This window comes from Electrophorus electricus, chromosome 13 (genome assembly GCF_013358815.1).
Source record: "Electrophorus electricus isolate fEleEle1 chromosome 13, fEleEle1.pri, whole genome shotgun sequence".
Taxonomy (NCBI): domain Eukaryota; kingdom Metazoa; phylum Chordata; class Actinopteri; order Gymnotiformes; family Gymnotidae; genus Electrophorus; species Electrophorus electricus.
The window spans coordinates 3,414,231-3,427,340 of record NC_049547.1 but is presented as its reverse complement, the minus strand read 5'-3'; positions in this window follow the sequence as shown (position 1 = coordinate 3,427,340).

The following is a 13,110-nucleotide window of genomic DNA, read 5'->3' as shown; positions in this document are numbered from 1 at the left end:
CGTACCTCGCGCTGACCTCATAACGGAACCACTCCCATCGCGCAACACTTCGCTCCGCGGGGCAGTTCGCTCCAGATATGGAGCACAGGAAATGTTCCGCACACCAAACACAAACCTTGTTTTGTGCAGTTAGAAGTCGTAGGAGAGCACTGCATTCCCCAGTGTATTTAATTAATTCCTGGAGATGTAGTAAATTGTTTAGAAGCAAGAGAAATGTAAAAAAAAATAAAATAAAAAATAAAAAAAATTAAGCTTTTTATAATAAGACAGACCGGGGCACCTTGTCACACTTTTCACACTTTATTATATATCGTGGGATCAGTAGATCATAATTTTAGAAACTGCATGCAAAATGGAAAAAACAAAGTCTTAGCACAGCACAGACTTATAAACAAGTAAATAGTGAGTGTGCATTTATAAGCAGTTGCTCCATCAACATATAGCAGACTATGTGAGGTAGGACATCACATTAGATTTTGCAACAAATAAAAACAATCATCATTGGCAGGTTATTTCAGTATTTTTGTTTTACTCCCAATTCAAAATAAAGGGCCACTTCAGAAAAAAAGGTTTGATAAATCCCAGAGCTACATTAATTCATGAATCAGTAAGTCAGTCTGGGAGCAAGGTAGGGCTCATTAAAACTGGTTTGTTACAATAACAAACAAAACTACAATGCTACCTGATTTTTAAAAGTCCCAGTAGACTCTAGGCTATTTTATCTGATCTCAGACTTCACTAATCAGACTGGTTGCCAGAATCTGATACAGAATTTCACAGTTCTGGCATAGAGAAACCACCTGGGCACTTTTCCACGAGCCCAATGTTTGCGTGTGGCACACTGGACGGAGTCTCATTTGGTCGGTTATTTGAGGATGGCTCCATGCCAGCGAGACACTGACACTCTTCTGATCAAGAGTCATATAGAGACTTTCTTTTTTTTCTTTAGCCTCCTTTAGGGGGTGGAGTTTTGGGGTATTGGCAAATGTCCTCTGGAATTGCTTGGTGGTTATAGTATATAAAAAAATTGTTACAGCATTTAGCTGTCACTTTTATCCAAAGCGACTTACAATTATGACTGAGTACAACTTGAGGGTTAAGGGCCTTGCTCAGGGGCCCAACAGTGGCAACTTGGTAGTGGTGGGGCTTGAAACAGCAACCTTAACCACTGAGCTACCATCCCTGTTACCATTACTAATACCATTACAGCTGGTATTTTTGGCACTGGTAATGTAGTGCTAATGGACAGATCTAGGCTTGTTGCTGATGGACATAGATAAACTGGTGCTAAAGCACAGGCCCTGGTGATATTGATCAGGACTGCGCTGGTGTTAATGTGCAGGTCTGCGTTGGTGTTAATGTGCAGGGCTGTGTTGTTGTTAATGTGCTGGTCTGCGTTGGTGTTAATGTGCAGGTCTGCATTGGTGTTAATGTGCAGGGCTGCGTTGGTGTTAATGTGCAGGGCTGTGTTGGTGTTAATGTGCAGGGCTGTGTTGATGTTAATGGGCAGGGCTGTGTTGGTGTTAATGGGCAGGGCTGTGTTGGTGTTAATGGGCAGGGCTGCGTTAGTGTTAATGGGCAGGGCTGCATTGTTGTTAATGGGCAGGGCTGCGTTGTTGTTAATGGGCAGGGCTGCGTTGGTGTTAATGTGCAGGGCTGCGTTGGTGTTAATGGGCAGGGCTGTGTTGGTGTTAATGTGCAGGGCTGCGTTGGTGTTAATGTGCAGGGCTGCGTTGGTGTTAATGGGCAGGGCTGCGTTGGTGTTAATGGGCAGGGCTGTGTTGGTGTTAATGGGCAGGGCTGCGTTGGTGTTAATGGGCAGGGCTGTGTTGGCGATATGACCTGGCAGGGTTGGGTTAGTGCTGTGACAACTTGACACAAAATCAACCCCAAACTGCCAGGTTTGTAAATATTTGCTATATCGTAAAGTTAACTTAATGCAGGACATTAGCCAAAGTATAACAATACATTTTATTCTCTCCTCTACTAAATACAAATATATAATTGTGAAGAATTTTAACTAGAAGAAAATTATTATAAAAATTGTAATGTTGTAATGTTGCAATGTGAAAAATGGCAGATCTGTGTTCACCTCAGCTCACCGTGTGTCTTACGTTTCCTAGAGAGGATATAACATCAGACCAAATAGATGCATAAAACTAGTATTCCACTTTTAAGTAGCACCCCATGAAGTTGGGAATATTAACAGTATGACAACTTACCTGTGTGACAAAATCAGTCTCTGCTGCATCAGTTACAAAATGCTAAAATAAGCTTTAATTTAACCAAAGTCTAAAGCAATCTTATAAACACTGTTACAGGAATTCTAACATGAGGACACACTGTTTCACATTCTTTATATCTTGGAAAGAGAAAAAAACAAAAACAACCAATTACCCATGGGACTCCAGTAGAATTCAATCCAGCACATTAGCCCAGATGGTGTTAAGGGATTCCATACATCACATTAGCCCAGTCCGCGCTCAGGGATTCGGCGTGATATGGGGCCGTGTTTGGACTCATTGATCTCGGCTCCCCACTCAGCTCCTCTCAGTTACCCCCTGAAGCTCTATCAGATGTAATAATCCTGGAGGTGTTGAATGATACACAGGGGCATGAGCCAAAAACACAGCCCTCTTGTTGCTTTAAGAAACCATTAGCGCCGACATCTCCGGAGAAATCAGATATCCTTGGACTGTATGCACTGTAGTTTTGCTGACTGTCATGGTGTCTTGCTCTTGGCTGGGATCCAGAGAGCCATGGCCCTTGAATGGGCCGCCCGTGCCTGCCCAGTGTCAGGTGCAGTCGCGGCCAGGACCCGGACTTGGAGGCATGGTGCGCGGTAGCCACTGGAAGAGCGTAGTTTCTGTGAGGCCATAATCATTTTGTCCATGTGCCACAGGCTTGTCCTTAGTATTGACGGCACAGGAGACCTACAATTGATGAATGTCACGATGCTGCTCTGTGGATCAATAAAGCACAGTCTTGGGTGCCTCCAAACTCTGTTCCATCATGTGTTTTTTCTTCATCAGATCTCTCTGACAGACAGAGATCTCATCTCATTGGAGCTTTCATCCCGGGCTTTTAAAAGGCTTTATTAGTATCCTTTCAGTGATGCCAAATAGCTTAGAGCATTTGGATACAATAAGATCCAGTAAAGATGTCTGAGGAACACTGCCAGGGGAACTGCTCAAGCAGGGATGTGTATGTGGTTACTGTAAGTGGGATACATTTTGATACCAAATGACTGATGGAGGGCTCATTTAGTGTACTAACTTTGCCATTTAAACAAAAAGGAAAGGAGAAAAAATCTGAAAGCAAGTGCCATTAAGCAGACATATAACTTCCTTTTGTCCTCAGAAAAAAGCCTAGATGATTATTTCTCATTTAAAGCTGCGACATCATCATGCTCAGTCACAATGGTACATGTGCATCTAATGGAAGAAACAAAATGGGGATTTTCGATTATTTTCTTTATAGAAGGTCATTCAGAGAGATTTTTTCTGATATATGGACCCAAGTTTTTCGGGGAGCTCATTCTGAGGAGTGGGCACTGACATTGTCAATAGGAGTCAACTGGAGCTGTGTTCTGTGCCACTTTAATTTGCATGTGTCTGATGGTATAATGATGTTAGGTGCTGGCTAACTGAACACCCACCATTCCAAACCCACTGAGTTTGTTGTGCTAGTTACTGGGGAGAAAGCCACAGGTGCTCCTGTGACCTATTGAATTAGCTTTGATGGGCCGTGCACGGGTGCAACAGCGAACGCTCTGGATGCCAAGAACCAGAAGGAATTTGTCTGCAGCTCAAGGCTCCTTGTGCAAACAAAAAACTCATAGTCATCGTCCCACATGCATCATGGTCATAGGGGTAGAGTTTTCAAGGGTCTCGGGGTACCTTTTTGATACACCATCATGTTTAGCCATTAAACTACCTGTTTGCCTTCAAGTGAGAGCTTTCATATCTGAGGCCATCATCTCATCAAGCAGGAATAGTTGTCTACTTAAGAGTAAGATTAGAATTAAAAAAAGAACCTGTGACCCAGCCCCATGTGGTCAGGGCCCTTGTACCAGTCCGCTCATACCATGTTGTGACAGCACGCTCCGGAGGCGCTGAAACAGCTACCGGTCTGGGCTGTGGTGATGAAATGGAGCAGGCCAAGCATGGCTTGGCGAGACAACGTGCAAACACTCTCCCGCGGCGGCTCTGACACCAGTCTGACGGCAGCGCAAGGCCCTCACTGCTCACTCACTGGGGATTTATAGTCATTAAGTGCTATTCCCTTCCTGTTCGCGGTGTCACCCTGCTTTGACTGACAGCTGGCTATTGTGGAGTGGACAATATAGTAGATGACGCGTTCTTTATCTCTGAGGATGGATTGTGCCACGGATAAATGGTAATCCGGGTGGCACGTGCTTCCGTGGCGGCCGCTTTACTTCAGCCAGATGATTTGATACCGAGACAGTCACTCATGATCCTCCGTCTGTCTCGCAAGGGTCAGGAAACGAGGGATGCAGATCTGGATAAAACAGCGGGGCTGTTTTATGGAGAATCTCTGGTGTGTGTGTGTGTGTGTGTGTGGGGGGGGGGGGGGGTGCAAGATCTGTGCCTGATCCCAACATTACCATCCGCAGCACTTCAGAATGCTCCACTCTCTCCAACAGCTGTCCACTCTGTTATGTGTTTTGCTCTGAAGACTGTTTAGCACTTCTGCGCTTAGTGCTGATTAGAAGCCAACAATACTAATGGCAGTGGTGTTCAGTATGCCTCCCACAGCACCTTTTTTGTATTTCACATTTCTTTGGAATTTGCTGCTCTATTGTCCTGCTTTCTTCACACTTACACTGAAACAACCACCTAGATTAATGTTATATCTTAAATTACATAATAAAAGCCCCAGCCAATGGACTTCACTTTCGAGACCAAACAGAAGACAAAAAAGACAAAAGAAAGGGGGAAAAAAAGAAGCACACACCAAAAAAAGAAAATAATTAATGTCCAAGCGAGGAAAGGTGGCCGAGATTCATGAGGCAATTTTATCCACCAGCTGCTGGGAAGCGCGGGTGCCGTAAGGGCGGAGTCAGAGAGCGGAGTGGCGCACGGACAGGCCGGCTGAGGCCCTGTGACTGGAGCGTCAATGCTGCAGGCACTCGGGTTAACTGCGCCATTAATCATCCGTGCAGGTCTGCGCATCGCCCCCACAAAGCGTGCCCACAAAAAAGAAAAGCCGACTGTCTCGCCCCAAGCGCCACCCCCACCCATCGCCGAAAAAAAGGAGCCGGAGTCCGAGGGGGAGCTCCGTTGTTCACCGGTGCTATCAGTTTGCAAGTTTTTTTTGTCCGCTGCAGAGGTATAGTGGCGCGTGAGGAATGACACACTGTCGCGAGCTTGTTTTGCAGTTTGCCTGTCTTGACATTAATCGTAGCTTCTGATAGATGTGCTTTAACAAGCGTCAGTGTACAATCTGCCTAATTAGGAGAGCGCTTTGTGCTGCTACGTCTGCTGCAGGTGTAACTGGACTGGCCTCTGTACTGGATTTTGCCAGCAGAGTCCCTCATGTGTCCAGAGCGGAATGGGGCCGAGAATTTACTTTAGACGTTTCTGGGATTTAAATGGCTGACAGTCCGCTGGGAATAACCTACGCTGACGCTCCGATGCCAAAAAAAGAAATCTGCTTTTAATTAATGCTTTGTGTTGACACAATTATCTCATAATTAGGTCGGCAGTTTATTGTCGGTGAGGCCCAGCGAGGTCGGCGCTAATGGTTTGCGTTTGACTGACAGTCAGCGTTCATCCTCACTCATCATCGCATTCCTTGGATTTCAGCATATTCTCAGCTCTCTAAGGTTTAGCCACTGGAATGCAATATAGGATTATATATGGATAGCATAACTTTGGGCTTGGTAATTTTACACTGAAGTATTTATTTCTGGGGTTTTACTTATCGACTTAGTCAATCTAATATGAAGCAGTTCCTGTATTAGGGCATCTTACTCTGACTGCTTTATAAACATCTAAGACCCAAACTATGACGCCTCGAGACTGAGACTGTAGACCCAGGCAATTCTTTTTGCCATAATTCTTTCCCATGAGTTCTTTAAAGTGTTACTACAAAATGCCTCTGTTGGGCTTTAAAGGGGTTCTCCACCCTTAATGTTATTTTATATTAATGCATCTTTCAACAATTTGCGCAATGGCAGTATGCTTTGCCATGCAGACTGCAAAGAACCATAAATAACCAATCAGAAGGTCAAATGGATCAATTTCAGTGCCTCTATCCCGAAGCCCACAGCCCAAAACCCTTTAGGAACCCCTTTAGGCCAGCTGTAGTGGTGGGGTTTAGCTGTGCCTTCACTCATGTACACCCAAGGGCAAATACATATTTAATCATTATTCATTTTTGAACAACTCAGCACTGAAATAGGTTTGCTCACACTTTCTCACACTCACACGCATTACTTGTCTAAAAGGTCACACAAGTATAACACTTGGTTTATGGTGAGTCTCGTATTTCCATTTATCAAACTTGACCTTGAAATTCCAGTGAGATCTTTTCTGGACTCAGGCGTGGTCCCAGTAGCTACTCGGAGGAGCTCTTGTGCACATACACCAACCGACTGTAATGTTTTTTTGTCTCCGTCTTGTCTCTCGACCTCTATTTTTTTTTCCCTTCTTTTTCATGAGCACATGACGAAAGAATGCGCGGAATGCCAGTGAGCGGCGAGCCAGCCGTGTTTCCAGTAGCACCAGTCTGTGAGAACTAGGAGCGCGGAGGAGGGTGTAGTGAAGCTGGCCTTGTAGTCTGGACTGTGTTTGGGGAAAATACGGCTTTTTTGTCCATATAAAGAAGTGCATACCACAGCCGGGGCGGTGAACTTAATCCTCCGGTTGCTCTCGGGGGGGCAGTTAGAGGAAAAAGTCAGACAGGGAGATAGAGACAAAGGCTCGGAGATAAAGAACGAGGAGAGAGAGAGGGGGAGAGAGGGTGCACAAGAGAAAAAGAGTGAGGTGAGAGAGCGTGCGAGAGAGAGAGTAGGAGGGAGGGAAAAGCAGCAGTATTGTCTGGAGACAGTAAGTGGTGTTTCAGAGTTACTTTTGGCTGCTTCTTGCCCTGACTAAATGTAGGAGGATGAAGTCAACCCTGTGCCATGTCCGTTCACAACACTTAGAAGCACACAGCAACAGGCCAAGTAACAGAGTTAACACAGCCAGAGCGTTCTACTGCATGACACGCCTCGTTCTCTAAACACCGCGCGCACGTGGAAGTCACACCGTGAGACACAGGCTGGCCTTTCATTGTGTTGGTTATGTTTCCAACTTGCAAAGCAACATGTCAAAGGCCAACAGCAAATGTAGATATTTTTGTGGATTATGCATTGTTCTCCATAATTATCCAAAACAGTGCAGAAATAACCACTCAAAGTCGTCCTTAGGGCTTCCACTAAGGACATAATGAACTCCCAGTCCAATGGAGGGACCCACACAAAAAGGGACCATTTATAAATTTGCAGTCATTATCCTCGATAGTTCCACCTAGTCTTCTCTTGCTTCTCTGTAATAGAGCTGGGTAGGGAAAGGACATTAAACGGAAAGGACGTTAAATTGAATTTTACTTCCTCCACAGATAGCGTTCCAATAACATTTCTGCCGTTATCGCGCCTTTTTTTTAATTCGCTATGCGGAGGATATTCTTGCAGGGAATACCTTCATACTACTAACTTCATAGGTGAAAAGTTCAGCCTCGGGTCCTTTAACTGAAGAAGGTCCTTTGATCTTTGACCGGGGTGGGGTGTCACAGGATAAAGGAATGTCACCGATGTAAGACTTTTATATCTTAGCTGTTTGCATATCTGGCATGTGTTTCATCTGGTTTCAAACTTCTGCTGTAAAATCACCTCAATCCTTCTGTTCCCTTGTTAAAGCGTCTGGAGCTCAGGGTGAAGCCCCTCAGCGACACGAAGCCCACGTCTCCGTGAATGCGAGAGTTTAGCCTTCCCGTCCTCTGGATGGCACCGCTTTTCCGATGAACCGCCGTCAAACGAGTTCTTACAGAACCAGCTTTGGAGTAGACCTGGGAAACCGCGGTGGAGAAGATCAAAAGCTGGTGACGACCAGGAGGCTGCACGTGGCGATACAGTCGTTATTTTAATCTTTTTTTTCTTTTTTAAAGAGGGGGGTTGGGAGGAGGAGTGCGAGTCACTATTAGAGAAATCACAAGGGCTTATCCTTCTCCCAACACACAATGAAGAGCAGAACCTGGGCTTAAACCCATAATCTGCTAATGTGTTTTGGGCTTTCATAACAAGCTCCAGTAAGCAGCTTTTGTCACCCCCCTTTCTCTCCTAGGCTTTTTTTTTTTACCCACGTGCAAAGTGCCATGAAGCATTTCGTCACAGAAACAGAAACGGGCGAGAATAATATTATTTCTGGCTTCAGTGAACCCATAGAGCGTTCATGTAACATCGTAGCCTTCCGTTTCACACTACTGGGTCCTTGCAGTGTAATATCATTTGTTGTTTATCGCGTATTTGTTTTAATTGGAGCCTCTTTGTTGATATTCATAGGCAACATGGAAGGACCGCCACTATTATATAACCGTCTCGGCGATCGCGTCCAATCTGCGTCCCAGAAACGCATGTCTAGGTGATGTAGGTGCCACACTACTGTGATTGTTATGGCTCGAGGTTGCCATGCCAACCGCCGTGTAAATATCCATGGTTTTGTTTTTTGTTTTTTGTTTTTTTTTTGGTTTTTTTTAATTTTCACCTTTAGTTTTGAGTCATTTGTCAACAGAGTGAATTGCCTACATTGTTCCTATTTGCTTCTCGTGAACGGGGGTCACCTCGGGTAAGCAGGAGTGTTCTGCGTTTGCCTCTGCAAATGTGGTGCCTGCAGCGCTTTGCAATCTCTTAGCGCCCGTTAGCCAGCTGGAGCCGACGGCCCCGCGTGCACGTACCCGCATGCACCCCGTTTAAGTGTCATTTGCCGTATTTTCTCCATCCCGTTTGTCGGCACGCTCGTTCTCGCGCTCTGAGACGTGCACTGGTTTGTCCTACCTGAGGAAACGGACGCCCTGCGATGGACAGAACGGAGGCGGTACGACGTATGGCAGGCGGATGCGGTTGTATGGAACATCCACCAAAATGCCCACTCTTGGTGATTTTGATCTCCCTTTGCCCTTTTGGGACATCCGAAAAGTAAACAACAATAACACCAGTCTTCAGGACGTATGCATGTGTGCTGTTTCTATGTGGTGTGTTTCTTTGTAGTACGTGTGTGCTGTTTCTACATTGCAGGCCTTCTCAGAACCTTCTATTGTATGAGTGTTTGGGACTGTATTCAGGGCCCAACATAGCCAGGCGGACTGTAAGGTGGCCTGTACAAGGAATGGCCCTTAATGAAGTAATGCATCTACATTTTTAATGTAATCTTCAGGCAGGCCAAGGTTACACCAGGAGAAGGTCAAGGCTGCTCCGGCTTTGATCACGTCGAGCTGACTTCTGAAAAAGCCTGATTCCTAGCACACTTTAAGAGGGCCTTAAGATGGCTGCCTCTAGGGAGAGTTCTCACAGAGGGCCTACCAGTCACACCCAGCACTGCTGCTCTGTATGACTCTATATCTACAGGCAGCCAGAAAAGAGAGAGAGTTCTTGAGGTATTACAAAATGTTTCGGTCTTCTAAGAATATGATGTGTATATGTTTTTTTTCAGTGCAGGGAATCATCTTTCTTTCTTTTTCTGGATCTTTCACACAAACGGGCTTTTCCTAATCTAATGCATGCTGTGTCTACTGAGCCTGAGTCCTGGCTGAGTGTGTGTGTGTGGGGGTGTGTTGGTGTATGTATTTGTGGTTGTGAGTGTGAGTATATATGTGTTTGTGTGTGTGTGTGCGTGTGTGCTACCAGGCTGAGCATCATTAGAGCAGGGGAGAAAGGTTGAAGGATGCTGGATCACTGGCTGGCCCTGGTGACCCAGGGTTCATGTGTGTCTTACCATGAGCTCCTCCACTACCAACCTCCTTCCCTAGCAAACAGCTCACTAACATCCACATATACACACTCTAATTAATGCTGAACAAAAACCTCAAAGCTCTTTGTGTATATATGTATGTGTGTTTGTGCATATTTATATATGTTTGTGTGTGTGTGTGTGTGTGTGTGTGTGTGTGTGTGTGTATGAGAGAGAGAGAGAGAGAGAATGAATGCGAGACTTCATGTTAATTTTTCCATAATCATTGTGCATAACCATTAGTGACAGAAGATGCTCTTGAGATAAATAAATACATCCATATCAACACTAATCATATATATAATCATATATAGTTCATTCTAGAATGTTCCTCGTGATATTATACATTTGAATGCATGGCATTAATATGCCTCTCCCCCTCATCTCATGTGAGGTTTTTGGGAAGCCCCTGCCGTGAGGTGATAGAGCTGGAGGTGGCGTGTGCCGTAGCCATGTGCCACCTAACGAGGGCACGGACCATGTGGATAGAATGAGCGCCAAGCTACTCACAGAGGATCTGACCTTGCAACCCGTTGGGCTCACGGCTATATGCTGGCTCATGCGTGGCTTATTCCACATTACAACCGGATAAAGCTTATCGCTGCTCTATATGAGACAGAACACAGAGCGAGGGCACACAACGCACACTTCACTGTCGCACTCTCGGCTCTACATGCTTGTCGGATTTCTGATGCTTCCTTTCATTTTGGACTTACACCACACGAGGAATAAATGCAATCTTCATAAATAACCCTGGTGTGAAGTGATCCACTGGCCATAATGAAAGTTTTACGAGCGTTTGATGCATAAGGCAGAGCATGATTCATTAAAATGACACTGCTAAGCACCATTTCTGCTGAGTTAAGCGCAGGGAAACCAATGAGAAGACCAAGTGTGAGGCCTGACGCTGACCATCAGTGCGAAGTCATGGTGAGCTACTGCAAAAAGGCTTCTGGGTTGTGAGCAGAAACGCTCAACTGCAGAAGTTACGTTTTGATTGGCAAACATTAAGAGCTATCAGAATTTGATGTGGCAGATGTCGGCCTGGATTTAATGACACCCTGATCCTTATTTAATGATGTTGCATCTGATATCTAATTGCCAGTGTCAATGGATGCCTTCATTATGGTCTCTGCTCTTGAGAGCCCTATACATTTTCATCCTATTACCATTAGCACACACACACACACACACACACACACACACACACCATTACACCAGTACCAGCAAGGAGCAGGACATATAGACTCCCTCGAAGGTGACAGATATTTATTGACATATGATAGACATAATGGCACTCACATAGAACATCCAGCATGACCATTTCAAACACTGACACTAACATAAACACGTAACATGAACAATGGCTGAGAAGAAGGTACATACCAGCAGAGGTTTAAATACATACACAAACGGCAATGAACTTGGCGCAGGTGTGTGCCAACAAGTGGCCGTGGTTACAAATAGGACAAGTCACAGACTGTCAACGAGGAACTCCCACTGCATGTGGCGGGCCATACCACGTGATCAGTGGGAAGGGGAGTGTTCCATGACACACACATACACACACACACACACACACGAGTTACTGGTTGATTGAATTTAAACTATTACATTTCCATGTTTCATACACAAAGGTGTTCTTGTACATGGCTAAAGTCATTATTTTCATGATATCGTTATTTCCATCTTTAATAACGACATGCTAAGCAGTTCCCTGTGGTTATACATGCCAGAGCCATGAAACTACCTCCATTATGTTTCACACATCAAATAAAACACTTTGGCCCATAAGACATTCACATTCGCTTCCAGAGTTTCAGCTTTGTTTTGGTCTCATGTTCCAGAAACCCGCTGATTCATGTGACATATTCTAAGCTGACATTTCTGCTGTTGGTGCTGATGAGGGATGATTGTGATTTTTGTGACAGCTATTTAAAGTTTTTTTCCCAGCACTTTTTTTTCTTCCTATCATCAGCTGCCATTGTTGTCTCCCATCTGTGGTTGTAAGAGCACCCGTGCTTTCCTTGTTTTTCCAAACATTTCAGGAAGCATCACACAGCTGAAGTCATGTTCCTTCCGCCATCAAACGACCTGCTTTTCTTTATCTGCACTCCTCCGTTTGGGTTGGGCCTGCGAACTCCAAAGCAAGAGACCAAAGGGAAAATCAATCACTAAATTCACCTTTCCAGCTCTTATGTATATACAGACAGGACCCACCTAACCATTACAAAACCCCGGAGCCCAAAATCCTAATATCAGTGCTCACCTAGATGAAGTATCATCTGAGGCATAAGCCACAGATGCCTTTCAAGGAAGGAAGGCAAATGACAACAGTCAACAACTGTCAACCTAAGAGTTGCCTTAGCTGCACCCCCGAGACACGATCTGGGAGTGGTGGGAACAGGGACTGACGAGAGCGCGCTGCCTGCTGATACAGGTGCCGTTGTGCTGACCGAAGGCCTCTGACGGACAGAGGGAGGCCTGACCGCCACGGAATAGAGCGGTGTTGGCCCAGCTCGTATCAGCTGACCATGTCAACGACGTTTCACTGCTGCTGCCGTTAATGAATGTTTCTGAAAAAGGTTCGGGGTGCTGGGACAATAAAACACAAAGAAAAACCTTTGTTGTTATTTGTTGCTAGTTTTTAATCACTAATTGTTGTTGCTAATTTGCTAATTGTTAGTTGTCAAGAAAAAGGCACAGTTTATTTGGCACAAAACACACAAAATCACTCTAGTTGAGAAGAACAGTTCCAGGGTACGCAGTACCCTCTCAAGCTCAGTAATACCGCACGAACGCTAGCCCTCAGAATCCCACACTTAGGTGAAGGAGGCCCCGGTAATTAAAGCGAATTTGATTTCGTACGAGTGTCTCCTTGTTCTGTCAGCCTTCCCAATTCTCCGACCCCTGCAGCTGCTCCTCTCCTGGGAGACGTCTGTGTGTCACGCACCTGCCTGTACGCCTCAGCACGCTACATAGCCGTCAGACGGCTGACACCAAAGCGACCCCCTGCCCAAGCGCTGTTGCGTGCACGCTTGAAAGGGTGCCCTGTGTGCACGAGCGGCTCAGCGAACACCAGCCCGTCACGGCAATGGCC